The sequence below is a fragment of the Rattus norvegicus genome, chromosome 17 (genome assembly GCF_036323735.1).
Source record: "Rattus norvegicus strain BN/NHsdMcwi chromosome 17, GRCr8, whole genome shotgun sequence".
Lineage (NCBI taxonomy): Eukaryota > Metazoa > Chordata > Mammalia > Rodentia > Muridae > Rattus > Rattus norvegicus.
The window spans coordinates 12,862,794-12,881,290 of record NC_086035.1 but is presented as its reverse complement, the minus strand read 5'-3'; positions in this window follow the sequence as shown (position 1 = coordinate 12,881,290).

Below are 18,497 nucleotides of genomic sequence, written 5' to 3'. Positions count from 1 at the left end.
TTTAACAGAGCAGGGCTCCGACAGAAGCACTGTGGGTAAGCTTGGGTGGCCACCACCTTTCTACTCAGCAGTTTTTCATGTGAATTTCAAAGAATTAATCATGTTTGCTAGGGGGTGGTCCGGGAGCAGGAGTTGGGGAAGAGAGAGAGAGAGAGAGACAGAGAGAGAGACAGAGAGAGAGAGAGAGAGAGAGAGAGAGAGAGAGAGAGAGAACTTACACTGGCATTTTGTAAGTGTTGGACAGCATCTACCTATATCACACTTGCACTCTGTGGCTGGAGCAAGGTCTTTTTTCCATTCTTACTCTGTGTGTCCTTTGGCAATGTGCTAAAAGAACTACACAACGAGGCCTGTATCTTCTAAATTAGGCTTCACTTATAGATTCTATAATAATCTAGTCACTTTTCTGTTTGGGTAAGTTCTGGAGTCCTGTCATTTCAGACGATGTAATCCTTTGTCCTTGGTTTCCGAAGCAAATCTCTGCCATGCTATTCACAGGAAACATGTTTGTTTGTTTGTTTGTTGTTTCTTTTATCTTATGCAAGATAAAACCATTTACAGTTAAGATTAACATCTTTGTTCCTTGGTCCAGGTAGATTCTGGCCTTGGTGTTAGGGCCACTAAAATATGAAAGGAGTAAACCGCTTTTACCAAGGCCATTTGTGAGTGACCTCCACAAATATCGCCCGGCTTTGATTATGTCCGTGAGCAGGACGTCCACATGTCCACAGCGTCTTTATTATGAAGGTCTGTGTGGCTGTGGAGAGGGCCCAGTTGCTACAGTACTTGATGAGTACGCACAAGACCGCAGGCTTGATCCCATCCATGCAAAAAAAAAAAAAAAAGAAAGTTAACATTGACATTCTTCTAATCAGAGTTAGAAGGGTCAGAGACAGTGTTAAGGGACAGCTAACTGCATTTTTTTCTTCCTTTTCCGAGTTAAATGTGTTAGAATTTGATTTATTCGTTTACTGTTCCTTAACTGTGCTTTTCTCTAACTGTGTCCTAAGATAAAGGTCCCCTTGCTTTTTTTTTTTTTTTACTTCTCCTTCCTCTATAATGTTGTGAATTATTCATCATACGTTGTTCCCACTGTTTCAAGATATGTCCCAAGAATTGACTGACTGTAGGCATAAATTTTTCTCAGCCTACTTTAATAAACATTCAACCTCCCCTCTAGCCCACCACCCACCAAAGGTAGTGGAAAAGAAAAGTTATCAGGGCATAGGGAAAGTAGACATGTTTAGAAATAGTTCTTTGGGCGCAAATCCAATCTTCGTTGTCAGGATATCAGCAGTTCAATCCAGTAGCGAACACCAAGTTCAAATAAACAGCTGCCATCCGGTGCTCTCCAAAGACACCACAGACAAGCCAGCAAGGGCAGTTCAATCCTAAAACAAAAAACAAAAACAAAAACAAAAAAGTGCAAGGCTCACCAATGGGCCGGGGAAGGGTTGTGGGGTGGGTGGGGGGAGAGCTCACAAGAAGTTCTTTGGCGAGTTTCTCCCTATGACGTCACCGCAAGCGGAGCTCAGCAACGCAATGTAGGGTAAACCAACCCTTGCTTGCGGTCAGCGAAGAAGAGCAAGGCAGAGCAAAGCAAAACGAAGCCCCCAGCTCACACTGTCTACGGGTCGTATTTATATTCCTTCTGAACATTGTGTGCCCTTTCACATGTTTGCCTCGACAAATCGTCCTTTCCCCCGTGACTGCTTTGGGGAAAACATTCTTTCACGTGTCCGCTTTAGCGAAACACCTTTTCACCTGTGTGCCCCACCCCCCACCCAACCCCCGCAAACAATCATTTGACGTAACTTTCCTAAGAAAGCAGAAGTTTCCACGTCAACTGATCAACTCCATGCATGCTATGTCCCTATAAATCCACAACACGTGCTTATCCTAAGAGGATTTAAAAGAGCAACAGCAATACTCTGCCTTGTGATAACTGGTTCGCTTGCTGTGAAAGAAGCCCTCTTGCTCTTGGTCTCGGCTGCTTCCTTCTGCTCTCAATGAGAGGATAAGTTTGACCTGGTCATAGAAGTCAGGTTTTTTTTTTTTTTTTTTACCTTGTGACACTTCGATGTTAGCTCCTGGTTCTCAACTCCAGAACGACAGGAGTCTCCTTGTTCAGCCATCCTGGACAAATAGGTGTGTTCCAGGTCAATGAGAGACCTTGTTGTTTAAAAGAAAAACGTGTTTGACACACCTGAGGTTGACCTCAGACCTCTACATGTGCTTACCTGCTTGTGTACTCTAGGGAAGAAAGGAAGGAAAAAAGGAAGGAAGGAAGAAGGAAGAAAAGAAGGAAGAAAGGATCTTTGTGATACTGGGGAAATTGACCCAGAAGAGTGAACCCATATGGGGACACACTGCTGCTGAGCCTAAAGTCTGAGCAAACCACCCAGGCTAACAAGTTAAGTTCCTGCTTGCCACGACAACCGAAACATAGGTTACATGGTGAAGTGAAACCTCAGATGTAAACAAGAGAGTGGAAAGACCAAAAAGGGAGAAACACAAGTCCAACACCGCTCTACTCTAGAGCAGGGGTCTTCCTGCAGAGCCCTGTGCTCAGCCAAAAGATATCACCATTCCCTCTAAGAGTCTGGCACAGGAGCCCAGATGACCCCAGCTTAAGAAGGAACAGTTAAAATGATGTTCCTACCCTCTCTGTCACTTGTCATGAGCCCCTTGCCCTAGAGGCTAGTCTAAGAGTCCTGCCAGCTGATGGTCAGAAATCCCAGCGTCGCAGCTGAGAGCCTTTGCTACTGAGGTTGCAGGCATAGCAACCATGTTCCTTTTCTACAGAGGAGAGCATTGCAGTAGCAACGAGCCGTGTGCCAGGCCCGAACCTGCATGCTCTTGTATGCAGCCTTCCTCTTTCCTCAGATACCTCCGGGGACCTTACAGACATGAGTAAACCTTTGTTAACAGTCCAAGCCCCTGGTTTCCCTGTGATGCTGTAATGAGGGGTTTTATCCTCCAGCAGAGACTCCATCCAGCAACTTGGACCCCTCCTGGGATCTTATTTGAGTTCCTTAGCAAGCTTTGGTGTTTAGCTTCAGAAGCCACTGAAAACGTTACACTTGGCAACTGTGAAGACACACCATAGCAACTAACTCACTCTCCCCCCCACACACACCCTGGTGCTCTCAAGTGCACATCATGCCTTTCTGCTAACTCCTGTTCTTACATTTGTGTAAAATGCTTAACAAACAAACAAACAAAAACCTCCTATTCTACTTCCTGATGGCCTGTCCTGAAATTCTTTCCTGTAGGGAGTTTATATGAGTAAAGGACCAGGAGGCTCCTGAGAGGGTGGAGGCAGAGGCAGAGGCAAAGGCAGAATGGAGCAAAGCAGTGCCTCACCCTACTGCTGTTGGTCCTGTCACCTTGTCACTTCCTTGGATACAAGAGTCTGAACCATTTGTTTCTGACCCCTTTCCCTTGACTGTCTGCATGTTCTGGACATTAAGGTAGCTGTAAATACCTTAACCCAAGACTCTAGTCCAGCAGCTTAAAGGTTAAAACAACAACAACAACAAAAAACAAACAAACAAAAAACAAAAAACAGGCATATGCAGGTGCAGGTCTAAACCGCCATACCACATCACCCCAAAGTTCATTTGAATAACATGACTCCACCTCAGAACTTCAGCCTCAGAATCTCCCTTTAATTGAGACACCCTCATCCTTCAGAATGCCCCTTCCTTTGAGAGGAGAAGACTCCAGCAACAGGCTTCTGAATCGTCTTAAGCAACAGAATTACTAGAGATAGAGGGGATCTCTCTCTCTCTCTCTCTCTCTCTCTCTCACACACACACACACACACACACACACACACCTCATTAAATGTCATGAATATAGAGTCTTTGATTTAAGTCTGAGATAGAATTTGTGGTAATGGGACTGGAGTTTAGAGCAGGGGTCTATGTAAGGAATGTCTCGCCATGACGCAGAGCGAGGTAACAGGTGATGGTGGGCTTCTGTATGCTGGGGAGGAAGAACCAGTTTCCCTCTCTCAGTGGCAAAGGAAAAACTGGTCTAGCCTGTCAATCCACTGTGATAACCCCACCCTTCTTTACAGACTCGATGCAGAGCCTTGGGGTAGATATGAAAAGGGCTCCTTACCTCCTCTTCCAGTTTGCTCTTACAACTCGGGACTGTGCAAGCTTACCCTTGGCCAACCCTCAAGTTTACAAAAATCACAGTTTCTCTCCACAACCAAACACGCATGTTTTGAGGGAAGGACGACTCTGGGCAGATGCAGGCTCCTCCAGACATCTGGGCTGATGAAGGGCTGCTCTGAGGCTTCTCAGTCCTACTATCGCCCTCTGCTGGTCATCTTTGAGTTCTGTATAAACTGCAATCTGGATGAGGGCTACCGACTTACCCCAGGGCAAGACCTGGGTCTATAGCATGTTGGTAACCAACCAGCAAGAAGTGTTGCGCTCGACTCTAATGAGGCATAAACTTCTGAGGAGAGAAGAGCCGTGGCTGAACAGGGACACTTGTGGGTCTCGAGACAATGTACCTCTGACGCTGTTCTCCAGAAGTCTGCCCTCTTTATAAATTTTTCCTGAGATGGGGTTTTCAGTGTCCGCAGCCTTGGGGACTGTGGGAAATGCTTAGAATTGTACGTGCAGGGCTTCCACTGTGGCCGAGCGCTCACCATACACACAAAGTTCCATCCCAACCCTACGTAAAATGGGCTGGTGTATACCTGTCAACCCAGCACTGGAGTGGTGGAGGCAGGAGGATCAAAAGTTCAAGGTCATTTTGGTTGCATCACACTGAGTTTGAAGTCAGCCCAGGCTATGTGAGATCCTAGGGGTCAGGGTAGCAAGAAGGAGGGGGAAGGGAGGGAGGGAGGGAAGTGCTAGGTAAGTAAGCACATCCCAGCTTTACCTCAGACACACTGAAACAGACTCTGAGATTGGGTACAGCAGTCTTATCCAACAACCCCAGCGTTCCCAATGCGCAGCAGAATTCTAAATACATTGAACTAAAACTTGTCTCTTCAGAACTGGATCTCTCCACAGATGCCCGTTGGCATATTTCCCCCAGAACTGTTGCAAGGTACCATCTTGAGAGAACAGGCTCAGGACAACAGCGCTCTCACGCCCTGGTGATGTGTCTGGCAGGAAGAACTCAACAGATTCTCGAAGCATCACAGTAGCTGGCAGCCCTCCCTGCCTTGCAAGGTTCCACCACACATGAGTTGAGGATTCTGCTTCTCAGAAAACATCACCGCTCTTCCCAATCCTTCCGGACAAGTCGAGGTGTGCCTCTGCCCGGAGTGACTGTGTGCCTATCCATTCTAATAACCAGGGAGGGGCCAGGCCCCGCAAACAAAAGCATAAGCCCTGCTTAGGAGAGCTCGATGTGTCCGGGAAAGACACAAAGGCATCCTCCAGGTAGGGAGGAGAAATAAGAAAAGAATAAGAGCTTCTCTGTGGGGCTGGAGGAATGGCTCAGAGGTTAAGAGCACTGACTGCTCTTCCAGAGGTCCTGAGTTCAGTTCCCAGCAACCACACGGTGGCTCTCAACCATCTGTAATGGGATCTGATGCCCTCTTCTGGTGCGTCTGAGACAGCTACAGTGTACTCATATATATAAATAAATAAGCATTAAAAGAGAGAGAGAGCTCATCTGTAAGTTCACTGGCTCCATAGTAAGCTCTCTAACACTCAGCTGACCGTGCAGAGCCGGCCCACATTGTGGCAAAGGAGCCAGTTATGCCTATGTGTTTCCCCTGCTCCTGGGATGTCATCTTGGGCAAAGTGCCTCTCTTTGGCAGAGGACAATGGCCAGGAAAGGGGCAGGCTCAGCTGCTTCTGCACAAATGCCCCATGCGGGGGTCAGTGAGCTCAGTCTTGAGTGGTATGTGTCGTGTCCATGACAGTTGTCCAGGTCGATTTGTAGAGGACGGTGGCCACAGCTGAGTTGTTTTTGGGGTGGGTCTCTCTGCTGAGAAGAAAGGGGTTAGTCCTAATTCTGTATTTTTAATTATCCCCTTGGGCTCAATCCAACCACATTGGATGCTTTTAAGTCTAATGAGGGTTCTGGCTGCTTTATCCTGATCCTCCGTGGATCCGATCCTCCTTGGATGTTATATGTGTTCCGATAAGAAGGAGGCACCACACTGGCGCCCTGTTCTTAATCTTTACAGCTTGTTCAAGCTCCACGATGCTAACGCTGGCATCTGTTCTTTGTAATCTGGGGAGTTTCTAGTCCCTGCCTCATGTGAGATTGACCTGAGGTATAGGCAGAAACAGTCGGGACCCTATTTGTCTGTGATTGTTAACCTTGATTGTCAAGTGGATGGGATTCGAGTCACCATGGAAACAAACCTCTGTGTGTATCTGTAGGGATGCTCTGAATTCTCTAGATGAAGGTGGAAAGACCCCACCCTGAATATGGGCAGCACCGGCTTCTGTGCTGAGGTAAAAGGAAAAAGTGAACTGCCCACCAGCATTCTTCTCTTCCTGCTTCCTTACCACAGATCCAATGTGACCACCTTCCTCAACATGGTGGATTGTACCGGGGAGCCATGAGCCAAAAGTAACCCTTCCTTCACTTGCTTTCCTCTGGTATTTTGTCATAGCAACAAAACAAGTAATGAGTGTGAAGCACACGAGCGTGCATGCACGTGCACGTATGTGCGCACGCTCACACACACGCACACACACTCACTCACACACACACACACACACACACACGAATATAACATGCCTCATCTAACTGCCTTGTGTAAGTGGAACTGCTTCGAACTATGATAGTTTGGTCTTCCGTCTCTTAATGAAATAATGTCTAAAGAGACAACTTAGAAAGAAGATGTATCGGTCCCCAGCTCCGAAAAAAAGAACAAAAAAAAAAAGAAAGAAAGAAGATGTATTCTACACACTATTTCAGTCCATCCCAACAACCAATGCATTGAAAAGCATCTCACTTCCGGTTAGACCGGAAGCAGCTAGGGGAAACGCCTGCCCTCTCCAGGGCTCATTCTGTTTTCCTGTTTCATTTCATCTAGGCCTAGGGGATGGTTTTATCCACATTTTGGGGTAGGAGCACCTTACCCATGCAACCTCACATCACGAACAGCAAAGTGTCTACCAATACAGAGATAGATGATTCAAGGACTCATAGGTACACCCAGAGTTTCTTATTTTCTAGGTGCTTCTCAGTCCAATCGGGTTGACTGGTGACCAGGATTACCTATCCTCACACCCCAGAAGAGGTAGTGAAGTATTGACTCCATCGGGTTTTATCTGGACACGGTATTGTGGATTCCGTCGGGAGAGGTCACGCAGATGTTGGGTGGGCCTTCTTCACTTTGGAACCAGGGTGTTGCTCCGGACACCTGCCCTTAACTCACAAAGAGGAAGTGGTGAAGCAGATGTGATTTTTCACACACAAATTCAAATACCAGCGAGTACGAACCCTTCTTCGAGAGGCAAAGCCGAGCCAGCTATGACGAGAACAGGAGCAATGGAGCATGAGCTGCAGTGTGCAGGAAGTACGGTTGCAGAAAGATATCCACACATTACAAAACGGCTCAGACAATAGTAAAGCACCATGATGAAATTGCAGGCCTGATCAGGAGAGAAAATGGCAGAAATTCTGAGGTTCTTTCCTCATCCCAATAGTCAGGAAGCCTTCCTTGCTCAACAGCTTGACTTACAGCTCATAAAACCGAGAGGTGGCTTGACATGTAACAATGCTTGCTGCTCTTGCAGACCATCAGCGTTCAGTTCCCAGCATCCTGATCAGGCATCTTGCAACTCCCAGTAATTCCAGCTGGAGTGGGGCATCTGACGCCCTCTTGTGGTCTCTGCGGGTATTGCACTCCTGTGCTCACACTGCACCCTCCCCGACACGTATACATAATTAAAAATAAAGCTAATTTTTAAAGGACAGAAATTAAGGCTTAAGTCCTTTTTTCTAAACTAGTCAACTAGCCAAAGGGAATATTCCTTTTTTTTTTTCCAAGACGGAATCAGATACGAACAAGGAGCCAGAAGTACACGGTGAGCACAGATCAAAAGGCATTATAAATAAGCTTGCAGACAAAACCCTAAGCAGTTGGGACTGCGCCATGCTTGTGGTGTCAGTAAGTGGAAACACAGTTAATGAAACGGATAAGTGGCTCTTTCCCATTGAAAAGCGACTTGCATCAGCCATGTTGCCAGTGAAGGCCTACAGTAAAGAGAGAGCTGAGAGTCGGGAAGCACACACACACAGTCAGTGCACACAGACATCAGAGAACAGAGGCACCCCATGAAGCAGAGCTATGAAGCCAGGAATCCAGGAAGCAGTGATCTAAGGCCGGCTTGGAGTCAGGCGGAAAAAACAGCCTTCAGAGTATCCACCTTGTGCTACAGAGATTCAAGCGTGCGGCGTGGGAATCACTCATGGGTGGGCCGAGGAAGCCTGACAGAATAGAGGAAACCCAGCCCACATCTCCCTGAAGATGCTCCTGCCCACCATTCTACCTTAGGCTTCTGGCAGCTCTTCAGCCTTCTGTCAGAAAGGCACCCAGGGAGAAACCACTGATTTCAGACCTCTGAGTCTGCCCCAGCCTGGGCATGCAGAAGACCACTGTGCCCCAGCCCTCCAGATTCACTCCCTAAATCAGCATCAGAGACATGGAGTCTTTGCACAAAAGACAATCAGATAGGCCAGCCTCGGTCATTTGTAGAGCTGATGGCCTCAGAGTTTTGTATGAGAACTAACCCCAAGGTATCTTGAGGCCAATGAAAAGAGCAGACCCCTTGTGAGGGTACACTAGGGTAGGCAAAGGCTGGGGGGGATGGGGTCGGCAGAGGATGATGAGTTAAGCTACTACCAGCTATGTCTTTACCATTTTACCAGAGTGTGCTGATGCTGCATTGTAATGCCAGCAGTTGGGAAGTGGAGGCAGGAGGATCAGGAGCTCAAGGACATCCTTGACATAAAGTGCATTCAAGGTCTGCCTGGAATGAAACCTTGTTTCCAACAAACAAGCAAAACGGCGTAGACAGAGCCAAGAAAAATTTTAAGGACTTCCAAGAAGAGCCACAGTCCTGAGTGACAAGGAGACCAGGGAGGCATTATGAAGAAGACAGGGTAGTGAGGTTCCACAATATCCCAACCACCCTGCAAGCTGTCCTCTAACAGTCACTGAAGCAACCGGTGCACCAAAGTAGCACTCAGCAGAAAGGCTGATATCCAGAAACACCCACGGCAGGTGCGCAGGCCCTGGACACAGAGGAGGCCTCAGACAGCCAATCTCCAATCTGACTCGCCTGACCCTCTAGCATCCACACTGGCCTTGGGTACCTTCAGCTCAGGTTAAAGCCCTGGTTATGAAATAACATGCTGAAGGTTCTGTGTGGGGTAAACGCTTGGCCAAGGTTAGGTGGTGATTAATCATTCAGGAAAGCAGGCTAGTCAGAATCTACAACCCCACCTCTGGAGTCTTTAAGCAGGAGCCTGCACAGAAGAGCCAGATGTGCAAGGACCCAGGGGCAGAAATCATACATATAAAACACAATTATGGGAGAACACACATGCACACAACATGCACATCTATACACATACACATGCACACATACAGGCACACACACATATACACAGATGCATATACATAAAGACAAATGAAGATGCACATACATACATACACACCCAGACATGTGTGCACACACATACAGATATATGCACACATATATACACACATGCACAGACACATACATCCATACACATCCATGCACACATCCATCCATGCACATGCACACATAAACACCTGCATGTACACATATACATATGCACACAGACACATGCATACATATCCATACATGCACACACACATGCACACACATACATCCATATACATCCATGCACACATCCATCCATGCACATGCACACATAAACACCTGCATGTACACATATACATATGCACACAGACACATATGTACCTATCCATACATGCACAGACACATACATTCATACACATCCATGCACACATCCATCCATGCACATGCACACATAAGCACCTGCATGAACACATATGCATGTGCACATAGACACATGTACACATCCATCCATGCACATGCACACATAAGCACCTGCATGAACACATATGCATGTGTACCCAGACACATGCATACCTAGCCATACACACACACACACACGTTCATATGCACACACATGCACAAACACACACACACACTCAACGCTGCAAGGCCATGGAACTGCTGCGGTGCCGGGAGCACGCTGGATTGCTTTTGCCTTGTGCATTATTAATGGCCCATGAAACGCCCACTGACTTCACGATCTGTCAAGAGAAAACACACTCAGCAGCGGTGTTCCTCCAGGATCCAGCAATGCGGCTGCAGCAATGCTCTTCCACGGGAAGAGCTCAGATAAATGCAAGTATAATCTCCTATGTCCTATCTGCGTGGAAGAGGCGACAATGGTTAATCCATGTCACGGCTCTAAGATCAAAGATCTGAGCCAAGGAATGCCATCAGTGCTCTGTCCATCAGTGGGGCTGGCTTGTACTGGCACCACTGTCTCCGAGGTCAGCTGCTGCCTCCCTTTGGCTAACTCATGCTGCTAGCCACAGCCTGCCCATGTCCCCTTCCAGCCAGGCCCCATCCTCTGCTTCTCTTTACAGGATTACGCATGGAATGCTCCTTCACCAACGTGGGAACAGCCCGAGTTGAGTCCTCTTTAAAAAAACAAAAACAAACGAAAAAACTCTGCTTCAAGTAAAGGAAAAAAATATTTAAAAGCTCACTAGCATTCAAAATCTGTACCATTGGACATAAGTAGGCTCACAGCTCACAGAGCGAGACAGCCATCATCTGCATGGCTTCAGTGAGAGGCCTGAAGCTGAGCTGTGGCTGTTTCCGGGCTGATGCTTTGTCTACACCAGGGCATCTCTGTTGGGGAGGAGGCTGTGTTTGGCTTAGCTCTTCTAAGGTGTGTGCAAAAAGTCCATCTTGTAATGATGCTTCTGGCCAGAGATCAGACCAGAGAGGCAGGAAGCCTCCAGCACCCTAATGGCATAGAGATATCTAGAGCCTCTCCTCCTCCTCTTCCTCCTCCTCTTCCTCCTCCTCCCCCTCCTCCCCCTCCCCCCCCTCCTCCTCCTCCTCCTCCTCCTCCTCCTCCTCCCCAACAGCCTGCCTCTAGCATCATACACTAGTCTTGGGCATCCATACATCTCATAAGGTTAAAGCTTCTGACCATTATAGCAGCTTCTGCCAGCCCTTCTTGGCAGTAGCAGAGAGGAATGGAGAGAAACGTTGAGACTTGCCCCATTCCTTGCTTTGTTTGGGCATTGTTCTGACATGCTTAGAATCTTGGTGGAAATTCATGATGCCTCTGCGTGCTACCAACGATGTCTCTCCTTGTACTAGCATGAGCACCGGGAACAGAGAGAAGTTACTTGCCCCAAAGCCTCCCTGCTTTTCAATGTGGGGCTTAACCACTGCGTGAAAACAACCCTTAGGGCACATTTGATCTTACGTTAGCACAGGTATTCAAACGCCATCTCCCATCAACTCTGCCACCCAACATCTTCACGACAGAAAGCAGAACTGGAGGGTGTTTGTAGTCTAGAAGCAGAGTTGTGGGTTTTATAGGAGTTTCGTGAGATTGGCAGGAGACTCTAGAGAAGAGGGTTGGCCTGACCTCTCCCTAGAGCCCCTTCCCACAAATGTGGGTTTTTAAAGATACCCAGGGAGGATATAGATTATTCGCCCGAGGGAAGCTCAAGCTATTTCTGTCTGTTTATCTGTCCAACTCTTTGCCGTTTAAAATGACACATCTTCTCAACCAACCACAAGCCATGTAACCATGCCGCCCATGGTGAAAGCGCTAGGCCACAGTCCCCTGTATCTGCAGCTGGGGCTGCACAGTGAGGAGAGCAGGGAGCAGACAGAAGCATTTTTACCTCAGACAATGGAAGTGTCACTGGGTATGAAAAGCCCCGCATTAGCAGGTCAAATGCAGACAGAGAGAGAGATGGCAGGTCCCCCTGCAACATTAGTACTGCTGTGTAGACAGCTGCCTGCTGGGACAGGGCAGACTTTATCACCTGAGGAGGCCAGCAGAACACTCCCCTCCCATGGGTTCCCCAGTCTCACTTTATATGAGGGCGAGCTGGGGATGAAACACAGTGGGTAGGTTCAATCCCAGCACCAAGAAAACCAGATAGGGCATTGTGTGCCTGCTATCCCAGCACTGACGAGCATCGGGATGAGAAATGCGGGGTCATCCTCTGCTACCTGTGGAGTTCACGACCAGCCTAGGATCTGAGACCTTGTTGCAATAAGAAGAGTGGAAGAAAGGGAGGAAATAAAGAAGAGTGGGAGGGAGGGAAGGAAGGAAGGCAGGGAGGAGGGAGGGAGGAAAAGAGGAGAGAAAGAAAAGTAGGAAAAAAAAGAGATATTGTGCATGATGAATTCTTTAGACTAAGAAGACTGGAGTATCAGGAATGGAGCACTGGGGCCACAGAGGGAGAATACGGGCACTGTGTGCTTGTCTGTGCACCACCCCTCAGAGCAGAAGGTATCATCGACCACACCCTTCAGAGGAGACGGCATTGTTTTGGCTCGGCACTGAAAACAGGCGAAACTGGCATCGGAAAGGCCAAGGTTCTCCACCACAAGCCATGTCTGCTGTTATTTTGACCAGCATTTAAGTTATTGGTACATTTTAATATTTTCCCCATTAAAAGTGAGCCATCCTTATAGGCAAAGGATCTCGAGATGGCAAAAATAAAAGCAAGAAGTGACCTGTGGTATATTTCCATTTTCTTATCTTCTTCGAGGAGTAATAGACAAACGAAAATGGGATGCGGTTGGAGGCTTACATCGTGTCATCTTGTCATGCATGCATATTAGAGATGATTTACACAACTTCATCATTAACATGTCACACGCATGTGAACCGTGTGTATGTGTGTGTATGTGAGTCTGTGATGTGTGTGTGATGTGTGTACTTAATATCTGTAATCCATCTACCATACATAATTATTGGCTGTCATCATCCTAATGTTTCATAGATTGGGATTGTTGGCATGTTACTGTCATTTTGTTAAAGAAATTTTCCCACACATGAATGCTCCATTCTATCACAGCTGTACACACAGGCAGATATATGCACATACAAGTGTGCACAAATACATACAAATGCACATATATGTATGTGTACTAATACACACACACACACCCCTCATGATCTTTCATTAAAAATAATGATTAAAAAAATTTTTGAATGGCATTAAACATTACCATGAGGCTACATGGCCTGGGTAATGTAAGATGCCTTTCTAACTAGTAATTTCTTTCCTCCAGTTACACAGCTACATTGAGACACTGGCAATCCATCTCCATGTAGCTCTTTTATTAACCGGATCAACTTCTTTTTCTTGGCTACAGTTCACTGAACAAACTTCTGCCCTCTTCTCAGGGACCAGCAATGGACTTGTTGAACATCAGTCATGCACACAGAACAGCATGTTTTGAAGATTCTGCTTCAGTGGTTGCTCTAGAATAAGTCAGTGCCAACACTTGTGTGTGTGTGTGTGTGTGTGTGTGTGTGTGTGTGTGTGTGTAGAAAGCAAAATCATCCCATTTACTCAGAATATATTCTGTTCTTTAAAAGAAAACAAGACTGTTTTTATGTCTGTTGCTCTCTCTCTCTCTCTCTCTCTCTCTCTCTCTCTCTCTCTCTGTGTCTGTGTGTCTGTATGTATGTGTACGTATCTGTGAATGCATGCATGCACACACTTGCCATCAGAGGCTAAGGTAACAGAAGGCTGTGAAGCCACCTGGGAAGCAAACTCAGATCCTCCACAAGAGAAGCAAACGCACCTCGCTGTTGATCGGTCTCTCTGGCCCCAGAATGCATTCTGAAGTTTGAGCTTCCGTGACATAGAATAGATGCTATGAATTCATCCTCTGCCCTCAGGACCCATTTCTCCGTGACATAGCACACTCAGGGTGGGCATCAGGGAGCACGGAAGTCCCTCTACACAGTTGCTCTCTAAAAGCTAACTGTAGACACTACTTAAAAAGAATGTTATAATGTACTTACAAAGTATAATGGCGATGTGTGCAAAACATGTGGTGCCTGTTTTGTGTGTTGTGTGGTATGTAGTACATAGTATGTGTACATTGTGTGTGTGTGTGTGTGTGTGTGTGTGTGTGTGTGTTGGTGGTGGTGGTGGTACATAGTTTGAATGTTCTGTGTGACCAAAGGAAGTTTTGGTTACAATAGGTTGTATATGGCATGTGATGTGTTTGTGCAGTATGTGCTAGGTACATGTGGTACGATATGTGTGCTGTATTGTGCCTATGTGGAGTCTGTAGGGGTGGCTGCCATGTCACCTTTCCTGGGTGGGGAGGGGATGTGCACAAACATCTATTCTAAGAAATCCATGACAGATTCAAGTAATGATCCCACTAAAGTCCATCCTGGCAGACCAGTGAGTTCACGGATGTTACCTGCAGAGCATGGAGTGGGAGTCCCTGATACAATGGATAGGGCTGCTTTCCTAAGCATGATGTGTCAAAGGTACAAAGCTATACTCAGCCTGGACAATGATCCACACAGCCTGCACCTTGGGGCTCCCAATGCCTTAGAAGGTAGGAGAGTTGAAGCTCTTAGTCTCCTTGGCGGTTACTGTTGATTGCACAACCTTGGTGGACCTTGCAGCGTGTAGCTTCTACTACCCCGCTTTAAGCTCCGGGCGGACTGTGCTACCAGTCCCACCTGTGTTCCCTTGGATCTGTGGATGAAAGACACGCAGCTTCCCTATCAAAGCATCAGAACCACCCGCTGTGAACCTTGTTAGTTTCAGGACTTTCCTGAGGTTTGCAAATTGTTTTTTAGAACCTTGTTAGTTTTACGACCTTCCTGAGGTTTTTACTTCCTGAGTCTCATGAGTCTCTTCCCTGCATCCCTCTAGGATGTAATGTTCCAATTAGGAGAACATCGCTATGCAACAGTGCTGTCTTAGTCAAGCTTTTATGGCTGGATGAAACACCATGACCAAAAAGCAAGTTAGAGAGGGAAGGGTTTATTAGGCTAACACTTCCAGACCACAATCCACCATTGGAGGAAATCAGGAGAGGAACTCAAACAGGGTGGGGACCTGGAGGCAGGAGCTGATGCAGAGGCCATGGAGGGGTGCTGCTTGCTTCCCCTGGCTTGCTCAACTTGCCTTCTTATAGAACCCAGGACTACCAACCCCAGGATGGCACAATGGGCTGGGTCCTCCACCATTGATCACTAATTGAGAAAATGCCTTACAGCTGGGTTTCATGGAGGCATTTCCTCAGCTGAGACTCTTTTCTCTGTGATGACTCAAGCTTGTGTCAAGTTGACCAATCAGTACACATAGTGTACACCATATTCCTTATGTATGTGTGGTAGGCCCGTGCATGTATGCTCAGAGAGTGTGTGAGCGAGTGTCCCCTCCATTCGTGTCTCCCCCATTTCCTCCCTTCAGTAAAATACCACTTCACCCCGTTAAGGGGTACATACGTGCACGCATCAGATTGGTTTTTAAAGCAGGGCAAACACATGTGGTTCACAGCCCATCTACAAATGCACTTTGAAGGGCTGAACCCACGGCTGGCTTTAAATGGATTAAAGCCCATCAGACAAGGAGTCGTGGGGCACTTGGCCCCTTCTCTTCTTACCCCTTTCCCTGACACCAGAAGAGTTCTGAGGAGACTGTTAGCTTTTACCAGAAAGCTCCACATTGGCAGATTCCGGGTCTCCTAAAGTAAGCTAAATATACATGAAATTCTCCGGGGCAGCAATAATTTTCTTCCAAAATATCAAGTGACATTTAATCCAATTCCTTTTACCGCAGACACTTGGAGAGTTGACATTTCTCTGCACTTAATTGTTCAAAATGACTCAACATCGCTTACCGAAATTAATATGCTACCTTGGCATATTTGGAGATAAGGAATGAAACTCGGGGCCTTTTAAGAAGGAAGATGTGTTGGGGGAGTTGCTCATTTTCTAGCACGGCGGGTTATCCAGAATGGGGGACTACCCTAATTGTATCCCCAGCTCAAAGCAGTCCTAACAGAGGCTGGGGACACAGCTCAGAGACAGAGCAATCACCTAATGCGTGAGATTTCGGACTCAGTTCCCAGAGTAGCAAAGATAGAATTCTCCCCTCAGGATAGGGTATTCAGGGCCTCAGACCCCAAGCGGCGCAGAGAAAAAGAAGGGGAGACAGCATCTCTTTGTTGGGACCTGAGGGCTGTAGCCAGTTTGTCCCCAGACCTTATAGGACCACTCACCACTGACATCAGAAAGTGGGCATCCAGGTTTCTTCCCTGGGCCTAGGGCAGTCCTTTTAGAATCAGGGATACTTGAATTAAGAGATCTTGAATGAAATGGAAGCTGGCTCCTTACTGAAGTGCAAGCAGCCGAGTGTGCTGTCGATTTTTTATTCAAACAGCCGAGGGAAACGTGCTCTGCGGAAAAGAAGGACAGAGGACCCACTGCCCTTGGATAATTAATTGCTCCATCTTCCCTTGAAGAACTGGTTTTATTATCTCTAATGGATGTGCTTCTGCTCTGGTTGTGCACGGGTGACAACTAAACAGAAGTGCTCTGGCATCATATTGGCCCTCGGCTCTTTAAACGTCTCTCCTGCATGTAAGATGAGAGACGGTTTCCATCATTGATGGGTTAAGGAAGCCGCTCAGGCCCAGGTCCAGCCCCAAACCCTGCCCATGTCAGTGAGCTCCATGCAGTTAGAATGATCATTCCAAAGACATGGGACTTCTCTTAGGATTTTATACTTTTACTACCAGTTAGAATATTATTCATAGAATTTTATTAGAGAGACAGAGACAGAGACACAGAGTCAGAGAGAGACAGAAACAGAGACAGAGACAGACAGACAGACAGATAGACAGACAGACAGACACGCAGAGTCCGAGAGAGAGAGTCCAGAAGGGAAGCTTGAGAGTTTGAGCTCCAAGCTATGTTTGAGATGCTTAGCAGACTCTGTGTGGGGGAGAAAAGGTAGGCAGGTAACCCTGTGAGCTCAAGACCCAGAGAATGAAAGACACAGCTTTGGGGTTCGTGACCGGCACTGAGGTGTATTGTTGGACATTAAGGAGTTGATTTAATGTCACAGACAAACAGACAGCAGCATGGCTTTAAGGAGAGTTCAGGTCCTGGCACCAGAGACAGCATGGCAGGGGCTCTGACGCAGAACCTGTCCTACACGGCAAAGCTGGGGGCCTTATAGCTTTGTGGGGAATGGGATAGTCAGGGTTTCTATTGCTGAGTTAAAACACCAAAACCCAAAGCAACCTGGGGAGGAAAGGGTCACATTCAATTACTGAGGGATGGGAAGCACGCGGATTGGGTAGGAACAGTACACACACACACACACACACACACACACACACACACACACACACACCTTGAGGTAGGCCCCGAAGGAAAACTGTTTACTGCCCTACTCTCTTGACTTGATAGGCTTGCCTTCTTATACATCACCCGCCAGTGGACTCGGCTCACCCACAACCAAGGAAGTGCCCCGCAGGCCTATCTATAGGCCAAGATTATAGAGGTACTTTTCTCAATTAAGGTTCCCTCTTCTCAGATGACTTGAGCTTCTGTCAAGTTGAAAAAAAAGTTTTTTTAAAATAGCCAGCACAGAGGTGGTTTTACAACATAAGTCTTCAGCCAGGCTTTCAGACTCCCAAGCAGGAGACTTGGAAGGGGTGGAAGGCAGGATGTGTGGAGACCAACACTGTCTTAAAAGTAGTCACTTCCCCAGGTGAGACATCTAGGCACCTGCCCATCTGTTAGCTTGAGATTTCACTGTGACTCCATGGGAGGCCTGACAGCCTCTGTGAGAGGGGAGAGGCAGCAGCCAGGGTAATGGCCTGAGAAGCTGAATTCTAACATCACCTTCTCACAGGGCTGCACTCAGAGTGGGAGGTAAATGCCATCATCACAATCCACCAATTCCCTGTAGTGGGATCCAATGAACTCACTCAGGCACGGGCAGGGCTGTCTCAGTGGTACCCTAGGACCTTGCTGGCAGCCAGAGATAGGAAGCAACTGGCCTTAGGCAGAGTAAAAGCTCTGAGAAGGAAATCTGCAAAGGGAGGAAGGAAGTCAGTGGCCTGCGGCAGATACCGAAGTGCAAGTGCTGGAGCGTTAGCCATTGGTCTTGAGAACGAACGGCCTGCTGGCCTGTGGTGTACACACACACCGGCTGCAGAGGAGCTGTGAGGGCCAGACCCTAAGGCAGGGCTGGAGAAAAGCCAAACAGAAGAATGGGGGTGAGAGCTGTCAGTGAGCTAGGGCACTGGGGGGTGACTGCAAATGCCCTCCTAAGTGGAGCCCTAAAGGATTATTGTGTGTGACCTGAATGGGAGATCAGGGACCACCTCAGCTGTTGCTTCTCAGGCAGGCACCATCCACTTTGTTTTGGTTTGTCTCTTACGATTGTGTGT